At 37.0% G+C, this 16193-nt stretch overlaps 1 long non-coding RNA gene across 3 annotated transcripts; it reads right to left on the bottom strand.

Annotated features, from left to right (window-relative positions):
* Positions 1-901: 901 nt before the first annotated feature.
* Positions 902-16186, bottom strand: LOC127543958 (uncharacterized). 3 transcript variants are annotated; one of them, XR_007949349.1, is made up of 5 exons: positions 16093-16186; positions 15201-15303; positions 12207-12296; positions 7547-7807; positions 902-2938 (listed from the first exon to the last, which is right to left on the bottom strand). It is a non-coding gene; the product is annotated as an uncharacterized LOC127543958 (long non-coding RNA). The 3 variants fall into 3 exon arrangements; XR_007949348.1 differs by lacking the exon at positions 16093-16186 and adding an exon at positions 15888-15982; XR_007949347.1 differs by lacking the exon at positions 16093-16186 and having other exon boundaries at positions 15201-15982.
* Positions 16187-16193: the final 7 nt, after the last annotated feature.

The raw sequence follows: 16193 nt of genomic DNA, 5'->3' as shown, positions 1-16193 counted from the left end.
AAAAAATTCTGAAAATTTAAAATTAAATTAAAAATAATTATTTGAAAAATAAAATCTGCATTTTTAGGGATGAAATTGTACTTTTGGAAATTGAATTTATACCACAGAAACATTTTCAGTATCATATCTCTTGAATAAAGCAGGGTACACCTGAACATTAAAAAAAGAAAGTATGTTAGTGTGTTAACTGACGGAGGTCATGGATATCAAATGTTTATTTTAGGACGGAACTAAAGTTATGATAGAATCTCAGGACCTAGCACAATGCATTAGTAACAATAACTCAACATTTGTATAAGGTTTTGAGAATTACACAATGTTAACAATTCCCTTCTCAGTAGAATGTAAATTTTTTTCTCGGGGGTCGGGGGTCGGGGGTGGGTGGGGTGGTGGGAGTCGGGAGCTGGGGGTGGGGGTTGGGAGAGGGGGAGGGAGTAGGAGAGGGGGAAAGCAGGCAGAGGAAGGAGGGTCAAACTAGTATTTCATCCTGTATTTTTATTCTAAATAGCCTAATAAATGCTTTTCTGGATTGTGTTGCATTCCTCACACCAGTTTGTTAGCTAGTTAGAACCAGTATTATTAGCGCTGGTTTCTAGATAAGTAAAACTTAGGCTCGGGAAGTGAGTCTCACACAGACCTAAATCTCTCCTAACTTCACGCCCAGGTGCTTTTTGAGAGCACTTGGTAAGAACGTTTGGTGAGTTGTTGAATTATTAAAGGAAAAGCTTAAAGTGGGAAGTGGCTTGAGGAGATGAAGAGGGATATTAAGAATAACCTATGGTGGTAGAAGAGGAAGCTTAGTCAAGGGCAGCCTGGTGATGGGTCATTAGTGCCAATGACTAAGAATGGAACAGAATCTGTAATAAAACCCCTGAGAAAAGAGACAATGTGATCAGAAAGCTGAGCTGACCCAGTAAACAGTGGATTTATTTGAGGTTGGCACATATGTACAATTCAACAAGAATCATTTAGCCCCTCCTGCTTCACAGGATCACAGATATAAAGCTGGAAGGAACCTCAACTAACCTTTTTATTTTACCTCAGATGGGAAAACTGAGGCCCAATAAGATTAATGACTTGCAAATGGCAGAACCAGGATAGATTTGAGCTCCCCAAATCTAACACCTTTTCTACTATAATATGTATCTTTAGATTAGAGATGCCTTCACTAAGGATATAGCTTTAGGGGATCAAGAAGAGTAGATATATGGTAAATGGAACAAAGGTCAACAAAAATAAAAGTTGACATCAGAGTCAATTTTCAGAGGAAAGGGTTATTATGCTAATGGAAAATTATGGTTGTTTCTTATTTAGGATACTGATGCCATGATTCTACAGCTTTATCTATCTGGGTCAGAAAATCAGCATCATAGACAGGAGGATAGATGCTAAGGACATTAGAGCTGTTTTCCCCCCCTTCATTGGGACTCAGTTTTTAAAGGATAAAATGCTTTTTGTGTTTTTTTTTTTTTTGTTTTTGTTTTTGAAGACGATTTAACGATAATTTAATTCTTACCACACTCCTATAGATAAAATGAACTATATCTTGGATTATTTCAAGAAACCATCCTGTCTTCTCTCTCAGCCAAGAAATCTTGACAACCAAATAGAAAAATGACATCTCTGTGTTGACATTTAGATTTAGATTCCTTAGATTCTCCCCCACATGGTGAGATCAGTATAGGAGAAGGGGGCTTTTTACTGGCTTTTTTGTTCAGGGCGGGAAATTTTATATTACTTTATGCTTTGGCATGTGTCAGGTATAATTGAACATATTTCTTCCCTCTACTGCAGGGAGGGAACTCAGGCTGAGGGAAGTCTTGTCTTATATCATCTGGCCTTTGTCTATGACTTTTTGAATGGAATAGTTCTTAGGAAGGGACATCATCTTTGCATAAAATATGAATGTAGTATCAATAGTGTATTATTATAATCTCATTAAGAACAAAAGTACTTTATTAGATAAGCCCCACTGATGCTTGTGAGTATTAGAATAAAAATTAAACACATAAATAAAATAATGACAGCTAAATTTATTGGATGAGATTTTCTATCATCATGTGTTTTAATGCTGCTAAAAATAAAACATGACTAAGCTATGGAAGGATGCTAACTTTTAGCCTCTTCTAGAATACATAAAAACCTCTTGAGCTTCACTTGGTTTCTAATGTCATCAAAAAGCCTTCAATGAAACATGACAACTTTGTATCATCTTATGCAACTGATTGTTTTGTGGCCTGTTCTCTTCAGGAACATCCTGGATATGAATGGAAATAGTGGTCCATTTGGTTATCTGAAGAGGCTTTCATCTCCCACAAGTATACACAGGAGGGATACAATTATTTCTTCCCCAATCATTGACTTTTGCCACTCCATTTATATATCCTATGTTTTAAAAGTATCATTTTGCATGCACAGTAATAGATTAATAAATTTCATTATTAAAAGGACATAATTTTTCAGAGTAGCAAAATACACGAATAGCAATTGGGGAACATTTAAATAAATTGTGGTACAAAAATGTAATATTACTATTCCATAAGAAATGATATATACACATACATACACACACACACACTGATTCCAGCAATGTAGATAAGGAGAATAAGAGCAAGAACTGAAAGTGGCCCAAAGGTTGGTTTTTTTTTTTTTTTTTTTTTTTTTTTATGTTTGGGTTAGATTTGCTCAACTGTTTTTTTCCCCCTTTCTTTTTCATTCTTTGTTATAAGAGAACCCCTTCTGAGAGGAGGAAGAGAGTGGGAGTACTTTATGAAATGTGGATGATGTAAAAATAAAAGATATCAATAAAAATATTATTTAAGAGCTGGGAGTCAGCATAGTATCATAGAATGAATAAGAATCCTAGATTAAAAAAGAAAAACAAAACACTTCTATGCAGATCCTGGCTGTGTACTCCAGTTGATAATGGGGAAAGCATCTAGAAGTTAAGAAAAAAAAAAGGAATAGTAAGTTTCAATGCAATTTTGAACACGTGGTAGCAATACTAAATAACAGGGAATAAGCCTATATGTATTTATTAATCTATGATTCATTTTGGTGAGTTTGAATCTGGCCTCAGAAAATGGCCACTTAACCCTATTTGCCTCAGTTTCCTCAGCTGTAAATGATCTGGAGAAGGAAATGGCAAACCATTCCACTATCTTTGCCAAGAAAACCCCAAACAGGATTAGGAAGAGTCAAATTTGACTGAACAAATGACCATAACATATAATTATGGCTTTATTGGACTTTTTTTTTTTTTTTAACACATTGCTTTGCACACATTAGGGACTTAATATTCTCTGAAAGTTGGGTTGATTGTTTTTTTAAACAGAATAATAAATATCTCATTTGTAACTACATTTCCTCCATATAAGAGAGAAAAGCTAGTTCAGGGGAGCAAATAGTGGACTGGGGTGAAGTGAATGAGTTCAAATCTCAGGTCTACTTAATCCCTATGAGGTCTGAGGTAAACCATTCCACCTCCTTGGGCCTCAGTTTCTGTTTCTGTAAAATGGGTGTGGGTGAACTAAATTTCAGCTCCTAATTAATAATTCTTGATTTTTAAAGTGTCACAAAAAAGAAGACCTTTGAAGCTGGGCAAATAGGCAAGAAAGGAAGCAACAGAAAGTATAGGTCCTGTGCAGACTCAGGATGTAATATGAATTTCAAAACTTATAGTGAAGAAATCATGAGAAGGAATAAAGATGCTCTAATTGTCTGAACTTGGTTATTCTGGGACAAGTTTAAGGCTCTTTAGAGTGAGTATACCAAGTTTAATTTCAGCAATTACATACAAGAAATTTTTCCCTTAACCCTTTCTGTCCTTTCAAAAGTTTTTCCAACAAACTTTCACCTTTCTTCCATCCTCATTCTTTTAAAATCAATAGTGCTTTTCCCCTACTCCCCTATTTCTGGTTAGAAATAATCTGAAAATGGTAAACTTTATTCTATTTATAGTCTGGATATATATATATATACTTGATTCTACTATCAGTAATCAGCTAAATAAGTAAATCATTCAGTAGCTCCCCTTTGCCTCAGTTTCTTATTCACAGTTAAGAAAAGCATGTTAAAAGCAGGGCCAGGAGCTCATTATATACTTCAACAACAATACTATATGATGACCAATTCTGATGGACCTGACCATCCTCAGCAATGAGATGAACCAAACCAGTTCCAATGGTGCAATTATGAACTGAACCAGCTACGCTCAGCGAAAGAACTCTGGGAGATGACTAAGAACCATTACATTGAATTCCCAATCCCTATATTTTTACCTACCTGCATTTTGGATTTCCTTCACAGGCTAATTGAATAATATTTCAGAGTCTGATTCTTTTTGTACAGCAAAATAACGGTTTGATCATGTATATTTATTGTGTATCTAATTTATACTTTAATATATTTAACATCTACTGGTCATCCTGCCATCTAGGGGAGAGAGTAGGGGGAAGGAGGGGAAAAATTGGAACAAAAGGTTTGGCAATTATCAATGCCGTAAAATTACCCATACATATAACTTGTAAATAAAAGGCTATTAAAAAATAGAAAAAAAAATTAAACAGTTGTGTTCCCTTCTAAAAAAAAAAAAAAAGAAAGAAAAGCATGTTAAGATCCTTAGATAAAAATGCTTTTGAAATGCAAAAGTTGACTTCCTTTGTAGATCCATACTTGGGGTGTGGCCAGAGAATACAGGAGCGGACTTAAACAGCCACAACCTTTAAATGTAGTGACCTCTTTGGGATTCCATTTCTTCTTCTGTAAAATGAGGCAGTCTGCCTAATAGTCCAAAAATTTCAAGCACTACATAGGTAGATCCTCATGTCCTTTCTAGTTCTAATAGTCTAGGACCGTATAATATTTACACAACAGTGGTTGGTTAATTGCATGACTTCTATTTGTAGTAGTACAAATAGAATCATCTTGGCTCAGGACTCACTAAAATGCCAATATTCCTACAGAAGTTCATAAGATCATGGATCCAAAGCTCAAAGAGGTTTTCTGGCATAATCTCCTCCATTGATGCCATTAAAAAAAATATGCACATGGATACATTATATGTACATACACATATGTGTGTGTGTGTGTGTGTGTGTGTGTGTATCTGCTGGAGACAGAAATAGCAAATCCCTCCAGTATCTTTGCCAAGAAAACCCCAAATGAACACTCAGACAATACTGAAGAGACTGAACAACAATACATGTATCTCTCATCCATCTAATCTCTATTCTCTATCTATCTATCATCTACTCACCTATTGTTTATCTGTTTATTTTTGCTTTTAAGGAGTTGAGTGAAACTGTAGGTAGGTAGAGAATTGTTATCAAAACTCAACACTGCTAAAGAAGTTTGGTATAATATCCAAACGTCAGCTTCCTACCTTCAGAGACTAGTGAAGTTCGCCCCCTATGCCCAGGTACAGGCTCTTGAGTATAATTTTTATTTCAAAACAGAAAAAAAAAAAAACCCAAACCTTTACATTTTAAACATTTATGGACTTAGGATATTTGCACATGTTTCTTTCTTTTTTTCTCTATATTTTTACTTAGTATTTTATTTTCTCCCAATTTCATGCAAAAGCAATTAAAAATTTTAATAGTATTTTGATTTTCCAAATACATGCAAAAGATAGTTTTCAACATTCACTTTGCAAAACTTTGTGTTCCAAATTTTTCTCTCTTTCTCTTTTCCCCTTCTTCCCCCAATTCAGCAAGCAAACCAATATAGGTTAAACATTGCACATGTTTCTAATGAAGTCATGTAGAATTATGGGGGGGAAAGGTCTATTCTAAATGAACTTTGCCTCAGGTGCTTCCTTCAAGACACTAAACACTCATACCCAACTGTAAGAATGCAAATAAATTAAAGCAAGTGACATAACTTATGTAGCAAATATACCTATATATCAGTCATATTGAAATATTGAATGAAATGAATGCTTTCCTTTGCAACCTCTGCTGTTCAACAGCATGCTTATCTATAATATATTTCATTATTTAAATGCTATCTCATTGCTTAGAAAGATCTGGGTCTTAAAACAATAGCTGTTGTTCAGTCATTTCAGTCATGTTTGTGACCTCATTTGGGACTTTCTTGGCAAGGATATTGGAGTACTTTGTCGTTTCTTTCTATGGCTCATTTTATAAATGAGGAAACCGAGGTAAACAGGATTAAGTGATTTGCCCTGAATCAACTAGCCAATAAATGTTTGAGGCTGGATTTGAAGTCACTAAAGCGAGCTTTAGTAAATACGGGCACGGTGCTCTATTTACTTTGCCACCTAGCTGTCCACACAATAGCAGTGGACAATTAATTATTCATTTTTAAGGGATGCATTAATTCTTTTTATATGAGGGGCAGATTGGTGTAGAGTTTAGGTATCTGGCTTTGGAAGTCAGGAAGTCAAAGGTTCATACTGGAAGGGACTTAGGAGATCAGTTAATACAATCCTCTCATTTACATATGAGGAAGTTGAGATTGAAGGAAATTAAATCACTTTTGAATCTAATGCTTAAAAGAGTCTCAGAAGTCATCTAATCCAAAACCTTTTTTTTTTTCTTAAATATATGAAGAAACAGGATCTCAGAAAAGTTATATGATTTGCCTAATGTTAAACAGCTAGTAAGTGTCGGAAACTCTTCAAGACTCGCTTCTGAATAATACTGACGATGTGAGCTTGGGAGAGGTACCTAATTTATTAGGAGCCTAATCACCTTTCCAAAACTGTAAGTTACAGAATGATAGTCATACCTATATAACTGTAAGGTTTGTAAAGTTCTTTACATAAATAATTTAATTTGACATTCCCAATAGTTGTGTGAGGTAGGCACTTTTATTGTGATGAAGAGACCAATTTGTACAAGCTCATAGTTAAGTGTCTGTGGCAAAATTCTAGCCCAGATCTTCCTGATTCCAAGTCTATCACATTATTCATGATGCCATATTTCCTGTCTCAGAAGAGTTGAGATATGAATCGGTGGAGGGAATTTCCATACTAGAAATTCTTTACACTGATAAAATCACAAGTCCAGATTTAGTCTCATTCACTTTCCACGAATATGTCAGTTTAAACTGTTAAACATAATTCATTCAGGATCAATGTTTGTACAAATTAATATTTTTAGTAATTGAAGTAACTGAAACAGAGAGGAGTTAAATACTTAGCCTTAAGTCACAACACTATTTAGTCCAATCTAAGAACATGATTCAGGACTCTAGGTAGCAGAGAATCTTTTTCTATCTTTCTGGCTGAAGTCATGAGTCACCTTAACATTAACCTAAGTCTTAAGTGGCCATGTAACAACAGGACCACAGGTAGTTAACTATTTAACACTAGGTCAGGGGATTGCATTAAATGTTGAAACTAACAAAGCATAGACTGGTAACATGGCATAGGTCCAGAGATGGTGCTTCCCATATGAAACATTACCACTCCATATCTGTTCTATTATTCAAAGGATATCTTACTACTCCCTCCTCCCCCCCCCCCCGACCGACCCTTCCCCCCCTCCCCCAAGAATATGACTGTTACCATCCTATGTACCATCTCTTCTGGCTTTTTTGATGATTCTTGCCAACTTCTTGCGTGCATGAGGATTCAATCAGCTTCAGAGCTGCTCTGGGAGGCAGCATGACTGTAAATCTGGGAGAGCTGGAAGCATTCAGGGTCTTGAACTTTATCGAGTTTGAATGTGTGATTGTGAAAGTAAAGAGCAGAGAAACGACAGCACTCAATAAATCAAACCCAGAGAAGATCAGGGTTGTCAAAGACAGGAGAAAAACAGGCTCTGGGCACAAGCACAACCTAAAAAGAAAAAAAAATGCACAGGATTTGAAGCTCTTTTACATTTCTTTCAAGATCTTCCTTCTCAAAAGCAAATGAAGTTCTTTTCTCACCATCCTAAGCTAGAGACCACAGAACCATAGAATTTTAAATCTGGAAAGGACCTATTTAGAAAGTATCTATTCCCTTTTGTTACATTTCCGATGACCTCAGAATTTAATGAAAAAAATTGCAATTGAAAGAATGGTAATGGAACTGATAGGATTTTCATTTTGGAAGAATTACTATCAAACAGGAACAAAAAACTGTAGATTCAAAATATTGTAATTACAAAGTCACTTTAGTTTTTCTAAAGGTCTCTCTTCACATTTCATCCTTCCTTCTTTCCTTCCTTCCTTCCTCCCTCCCAAAATTCATACAGAAAAGTGAACATTGAAAATTTCAAAACGAGAGAAATGAGTTAGATAACCATGGATTTGATTCCTTAAATCATCCCGCATCTATTTTGTATCTTTTTGGTGTATACCTGTCTATATGTGTAATTGTTTCTTTCCCTGATAAAATATAAGCTCCTTGAAGGGATTGTGTCACTTTTGTCTTTGTACTTTCAGTAATAAATCCATTTTGATTTATTGATTCAATAGGCTTTGGAGCTATTTTTGGTTATTTAAAATGTATTTTAACTGAGAACCAGGAATTAGCAGAACTTGGTACTTTCTGATCATTTTGATCAGGATTTCCCTGTAACTCTTAAACATTCTCCAGGGTTTGAATCTTTAATGTTTTACTATGCACAAAGAAAAAGCTCAAGGGAGTATAAAGTGGCTGAAACAATGGATTTCTTTATGAGAAATTTTATCTGAAGAGTTTCAAGTTCACCATCTTTTCCTCAACATCCAGTTGAACTCTACTATGAGATATCTCATTTAAGGACACTGAGAGCAGGCAAAGTATTTGTCTTCTTAAAAGGAATCAAATAAAGGAATGACTTTTTCCCTCTTATTTCTTTTCTTTCTTCATGTCTTTGGATATATTTCCATGTCTAGAGGAGGATGGGGTTGAGCCTCCATAGGGATTCTATTAGAAATGTGGCTCTTAGAGTTGAATATGTATTCAAAGAAATCTCTCAAGACTTAGGGTTTAAAGTGCAAGTTGGACTTTTCCAGAAAACAGCTGGGTAAATGAAGACATTTAAATTTGGACATCACTTATTCAAATTATACCTCAGTTAAGGTCATTCCTGTCAGAATTGCCCTAAATATGAGAGAGATCCCTTTCTTTCCTGAACCCTAAGTATAGAAGAGATTTGAGCAATCGATATAATTGTAGGATAATTTCACTTTTTTCACAAAATTTTAAGGGAGCAAGCCTTCCTATGTTTTCTGGAAATTCTGCTTAATTGTCAAAGCGTCTTTGTAAAGTAGTCTCAGTCGAGAGACTTGCAAATGCTTCAAAATCAGAATGTGAAGTTCCTACTCTTTGGCCATACAATGAATGATTATTAAATATCAGAAACTTCTACTCTTGGTTTTTTGGAAATTTTAGAACTATAATATATCTCAGTGCATAGTGTTCTTGAGAACTGAACAGAGAGGAAACTTTCATTAAAGACATCTCTACAATTCCAGTTTTTGTATCTTTGCCCAATAGATGCCCAAAGTGTGATATTTCTAGTAAATAATGAAATTAGTTGGGGCTTTTTTAAAAACAACCCTCCATACGCAGATTTAAGAAATCTTTGTGTGTACTAACTTAAGTGGGTTGCTCAGATTGAATTTGCTGCTATTTTCCATTCCTCCTACTTCCTTGAAAATAAATTGTAATTTGTGCTGAGATGTCTTGGGGGAACCACAAAAAAAAAAAAAAACAAATGAGTATGCCAAGGAATACTTGAGACTGGTCAGTGGTGGTAGCAGCACTTTCAGGGCACAGATTGCCTTTATTTGAAATTGAAGGATTGGCCCCATTATTCATAATCACCATTGGTCACCTGTATTGGGACACCTTCTTCCTCCAAAGATAATTTGCTTAACTGTATGTGGGGGAAACAAGGGACAGGGCTGTACAATTAGGAGTAGAGAGAATAGAGTTGAAAGGATTATAGTTAGTGGGAATGAAATTGTCCCAGTTTTCCTTCCTTCCTTCCTTCCTTCCTTCCTTCCTTCCTTCCTTCCTTCCTTCCTTCCTTCCTTCCTTCCTTCCTTCCTTCCTTCCTTCCTTCCTTCCTTCCTTCCTTCCTTCCTTCCTTCCTTCCTTCCTTCCTTCCTTCCTTCCTTCCTTTCTCTCTCTCTCTCTCTCTCTCTCTCTCTCTCTCTCTCTCTCTCTCTCTCTCTCTCTTTCTCGCTCTCTCTCTCTCTCTCTCTCTCTCTCTCTCTGTTTCTCTCTCTCTCTCTCTCTCTCTCTCTCTCTCTCTCTCTCTCTCTCTCTCTCTTTCTTTTTCTTCCAAAAGAAAAAAGCTATTGATAATTTCCAGAATAGAGTAAAGCCCTATAAGCAGACCATCATGAGGATTGCGAATCTAGCTACTGTAGAACATCTTGGCAGCAGAGTATTTGGACTAGGTAAGGAGGCTAAGGCTGTCAGTTGGGGTAAGAAAGACATTATGTTCACTCTTTCCCCATCTATCGAATCCTTGTTAAAAAACAGCAAACTAAAGTACTTTTTTCTTGGTCTGGGGTCTGGGGAGAGAGAAATGGAGGCAGGAAAAAAGGAAATAAAATTTAGGGAGTTGTTTCTCTCCCTCCAAAACTAGATTTCCTTTTTTCTTCCTCTCCTTAATCTTCTTTTCTTTTTCCATGCTCCTTTTCTGGGGGCAGAACAGCATCCTCAGGGACTTTTAGGACTCCCAAATTTCTCATCCCCTAATGTGGGGACAAGAGGTAGGATGGAAAATGCATATTCCTTTTGCCACTTTGGGTGAAAGGTAAGGTAAAGGTTTAAATTCAGGTTCCTAAAGATTTTCATGCTCTCAGTGAATATCATAGGATATTTGGAGCTAGAAAGGACATTAGAAACATCCTGTAGTAAGTCAAAATGGATGGTAATTAATTATGAAAGAAATAGTATTAAATTATATCCATCTCCTTTATTATAAGAAAATAGACACTTCCCTGTCTTGTTGCTCTTGACTTCATTCCTTTATCTAGTCCCATCCATAGAAGGCCTCATGATTCAGAGTCCTGTTCATCAACATCTTAAATGGAGATCTGCCTTCTGTGGCTGGTGTTGATATATTTTCCACTTTATTTGGGTGGAGGGAATAAGGGGAGAGCAATGAAAATGTTATTTTGTTTGTATGATTTATTTATTTATTTTAAAAATAAGAGCATGATTTTGACTTAGATCACTTCCAACTCCATTTACCTAGTAAGTGGAATGGTTAGATGTGCCTTGTCTTAGAAAGAACTTTGTCTATTCAGCAAACCTGTAGTGAGAAAGATTAAAATTCTTCTGCCCAAGATGGACTCTGTCAAACCCTTAACCTAAAACTGATCCACCTGAGCTTTGAAATATTTCTGAAAGAATAGGAATTCTAGGCCTTTCTGAAGCTTTTTTGACTAACTACATTTTGCTTTGGTCTCTAGGCCTGAGTTCTCAAAACTAGGTTGGGTCCTGATAGTCTAACTCTAAAGCTAACAAGAGATCAACCTGATTAAAACTGGTCCAAAGTGTTTGGGTGAAAAAAATGTTCCAAGAGTTATTAAGGATCATGGCAGAGGGGGAACAAGAATCTATTTATTAGGAATGGAATTTTGATTCCATTCTTTGCTATTGTTAGGAGAGGAAGAGTAATTTTCTGTAGAAAACAACTTTTTGTCATTACTGATATTCTGATGATATTCATTTAATAGCAAACTTAATTTGATTTAAAGTGGCTATGGGTAGAAGAGGCAGAAAATGAAAAATAAATAAATGTCTTTTTTGGTGACTGGGATAACACTATTTAAGAAGGAAAAAAAGATGGAAAGAAGGTAAGAAAAAAGAAAAGAAAGGAAAAAAATGATTGAAGGAAAAGGGAAGGGAGGCAAACAAGAAGGAAAAAAATGAATGGATAAGAATTGAATTTTAGGTACCTCCAACAAGTTTTTCACTATCACCCTCCCCCCACTCAAGTCTGCTTATCTCGACTGCCATAGCTTACCAGCCGGGTATGAAGTACATTTAGCTATATAAACATGGTGAAGAGAAGAATGCTACCAGAGTGACCTTTCGTACTGTATATCCCACCTCCCAGCAGCAGCAGCGCGGCCAGGCCCAACCCAGCCCCGCCCTCCAGGGGACTGTAGCCTGCATCCCCAGCAGGAATCCAAACCTAGGAACCTAAAGTCTCTCCGCTCCAGGAGCCATGGTGCCTCCTTTATTCCAGAAGAATTGTGTTTTTATATGTGCTGAAAAGATCAACATTCACAGTTTTTCTTACCTGGGGTAGAGGATTGAGTTTGGGGAAGTGGATGGATAGGGTGGGAAGGACACCTGGGCAGAGTTAGCTTTCACCATTGGTTGACTTTCCCTTGAAATGAAAAATAAACAGTTTTGGATTTTAAATAACTTGTATTTTTTTTTTAAGATAATACACCAAGGGATCTATAACGATCTACATTTTCTGTAAGCCAAAGATTTCCCTTTGTAGATTAAAATTTGGCAGACTAGACTAGAATTACTGAGACTTCTCATTGGAGTAGGAATAAAGGTAGAAGTAAGAATAGGGGTAATATTTAGTGAGACCCAAATCTTTAAGCAGGAGATCTTCAGGTCAGAAGAAATATAGTGTATTTCACAAATCAGGACTTTAAAAAATTCCTAAAATGGAAAAACTTTTCTATTAAAAATTTGTATTATTTCTGTTTTATCCCCCTGAAAGAAAATCATCAATTTAGTCAAATGTCATTATAGTAGGCTTGAACTTGTAGGGTGAAGGGTATATTATGACGCTAATCCTCTTTTGAGCTAGCTCTAAAACAGCCTACAAAACTGAACTAATGACGGAGTTTAAGAACACAGTCTCGCCAGTTTTGCCCCCTCCCCCCATTAACTGACGTATTATGGTTGAATTAAAACTAAGAATAATGAATGTACCTCTGCCAAAATAAATTATACCTCTCGACAAAGGAGAAAACTCCAGAAAAGCCAAATTTACTCGACTAACTATTTTAATGAAATCATCGCAGGGACCAGGTTTTCCCCCCTCACTCCAGGCTTATTAGATGGAAGACTCCTGTCTTTTTTTGTTGTTTATTTTGAGTTTAAAGCAGTGAAATTGTTTAAAATGAAAACTTTTTAAAAGAGAGAAAGGGGAGAAAAAACGAAAGAGGAAGAGTAGTTCTAATAAACCGAGACTGTTTACTTTTGAAAAAAAAATTTTTTTAGCTCTTTCAAACTCTTGAATTTCCCCCCTCTTCTTTAAAAGAGATCCTCCCTTCCACACCTCTTCTCCTACTCTTATTTTGAAAAATGACTTTAGTGGGAGAAAGAAAAGAAGCCAGTTCAGAGGCGCTTAGCAGATGACCCAAGACTGATTTGGTTTCTTTGAAAATACTGCTTTTTTTTTTTTTTTTTTTTTTTTTTTTTTTTTTTGCCATCGAAGTAGTCCTTTCGGACCCTAAAAAGGAAAAGTTAAAAGGAGTAAATCTGAGCGTCGCTCCAACATAATGAAATTTAAATTTTGATTTAAAACTTACTATTTTTTAAATCTCACTTTCTTCAGCATTATAACCAGGGCAGCCCTACAGTTCCTAATGCCATCTCCAGTTGGAAACCAAAGCAGAAAAAAGAGAAGAAATGTGTTGCTTAGCAGAGACATACAGTTTTCTTCTCTGTTTTAGAAAAAAATAAAGTAAAAAATTTGGGAGTCTGAAGCGTAAAATCAGGTCAACTCAGAGCCACAAGAGGCTTGAATTTGTAGGACCAGTATCTCCCTTTCTCTTTCTAGTCTGGGCATAGCTTGGTAGAGTTTTCTCAGTCGGGGAGAGACGTAGTAAAAAGCCGGTCAAAGGCATTAATTTACTTTATAAAAATAGTAGCCCAACCCTTTTAGGTCTTCCCCCCTCCTGCCCCACCTTCATAATTGCAAATTTCTAGATGGTATCCTTAGACTAGGTTAACAAACTGTTCTTGGGAACTTCGCTGGATGTGTGCATTCGGATTCCAAAGTTTATTACTAGCTTTCAGGCAAATCTTTAAGGAATAGCTATTTCTTTTAAAAAATCACTAATTTATGAGGCGAGTACTGCTAATTTTTTAATGGAAAAAATACCGTAACAAAATAGTTGGATTCAATAGGAAAATAGGTCTAAATCAGCAATAGTTCTGACTGAAATGTCTTACAAAACAAGCAAACCAACCCGATTTTAACTTATTACTTGCTAAAGAATTCTATGGCAATTCTGGACTCAAAACTAATTCATTTTAGCAATTGAACAAAAGCTTTGCTTTCTCTTCACATTAACACTCGATCAATACTGGATTAAAGCTACTCAATCGTTTATACGAAATTGGGATACATAGTTTTAATTGGTAAGGAAAGCAACCAAAACTAAGAATCTCCACAGTAAGATTTTAAAATCTCTTTAAGTGTTTAACAAAAATTTACAACGAAGAACTGGCGGAAGAGGGAAGGGGGAAGGGTAAATTCCCTCTTCTAGCTCATTCCCTTCTCCTCTAACTACCCCCATTCCACACCAGTGAACCATAGTGCTCACAATTCGGATTTATTAGAAAGGAAACAAAATTTTTTATTTAGATTTGACACTGATCACTTAGTCCTCAATAATATTTGAAAATTACCTGCCGCAGCTCAGTTCTCTCTACCAAGAAGCCTAAGAGAAAATTCCAGAGAAACCGAATGCAGAAAAAAAGCAAACAAGACCAGAGCGTATTAAAAATGCTTTTACTTCGATTTACCTGGGGGGGGGGGAGGGGAATGAATGGAAAGAAAAAAAAAACCCTTATAACACAGCAGTTCCTACCCCAATTAAATTCTCTGTCCCCAGTCTTTGGGTCACGTCCATCGGAAGGAATGATGTTTGTTAGCTCCAGGGAGCGAGACAGACTTCACACAGCTCCCGCCAGATGAGACTCTCTCTGTACAAACTGATGAGGACTGATATCCAGCTGATAACCCCTGGGGAACGAGTTATTTTAATTCCTAGTCACTTTTCCTGCTAAGAACCATGTTGATCTGTGCCCAGTTGTGATAACCATTTGGAGACAGAAAAGAAAGGAGAAAATATGAATGCTAATTTCTCAACTCAACTTGTTTGAAAAGACTTACCTGAATTTGGAGTAGGACGGAGTGGGCGTAGAAAGGGATATTTTAGAAGACTAAACTGAGTATATAAAAACCTGATAAACTTTATGGTAATTATTGATGTCTGGATATGGGACCATTTTCACCCACCTGATCCTCTACACTTACGTGTTCTCCACTAGTCCGAATTGAAATAACAAAGCGAGTGGCGGACGTGAACTTCAAAACCAGATGAGAGATTGAGACAGGCAGAATCAGAGGAGGATCGGAGCTGGGGGTTGAGGTGGGTTTGGGGGGTGGGGGGAGAGAGAGAGAGAGCGAGAGAGCTAATTAGATAAGTGGAATTAGCCTCTAGCTATTTTAGACATCAAATTTCCCCACTAGCGACAAAACTAGCAATCCCGGGCTCCCGGGAAAGTGGGTACATCGGTACTAAAAGTTTAAGATCGGAAACAAACTTAGATCAACCGCACTCTCAGTCCCCTATTCGCCAAACCTCATTGTAGTGGTTAATTTGTGGGTGGTGGTGAGAGTGAAGAGAAGGGACTTGCGACCAATCGAATTTTCTCTTTTAGTCGAAATAGTTTATTTGGGACATTCTCTTTTACTACATGATATGTTTGTTTCTGCTTAGGCGGTTTGGGAAGAACCAAGGAGGCTTTTTTTTTTTTTTAGGGACCATATGAATTTGGGGTGGCACGGTTATGTAGCGCGGTTGGGGGAGGTGTCTTTGGACACAGAGACTTTACTTGTGGATCTCAGTCCTCCCACCTGTAGCCCTCAAGCGCTTGGGACCTGCGTTTCTTGTCATCCAGTACAGCTTTGATTCCTTGGAATCGGCCTAGTGGAACTAACCTTAATTCGGGTGCTTCGCGGGCTGCTCTCCTCAGTCACCCCTCACATTATAGGCTCTGTCCGAGCTCAGTCTTTCTCTCTCTAGAATTCACACAGCCTTCCCTCCCCCCACGTCCCCTCCCCCTCCTTCTCGTCACCTCCTTACTGGTCCCCTCCCCTCCGCTTTGGTTCCCTCCCTTCCCCTCCCTCTCTCCCTCCTCTTCACCTCCAGAGCATAGCAGCTCAGAGTGAGCCGAGAGGGCCCGCTGACTGGCACCCTTCTGGCGAGCGCTGTTTGTTTAGGGCTCAGTGAATCCAATCAGGAGC

The sequence above is a fragment of the Antechinus flavipes genome, chromosome 1 (assembly GCF_016432865.1).
Source record: "Antechinus flavipes isolate AdamAnt ecotype Samford, QLD, Australia chromosome 1, AdamAnt_v2, whole genome shotgun sequence".
NCBI classification, from domain to species: Eukaryota; Metazoa; Chordata; class Mammalia; order Dasyuromorphia; family Dasyuridae; genus Antechinus; species Antechinus flavipes.
The sequence above is the reverse complement of the archived record's forward strand: the minus strand, read 5'-3'. Positions and strand labels throughout refer to the sequence as shown.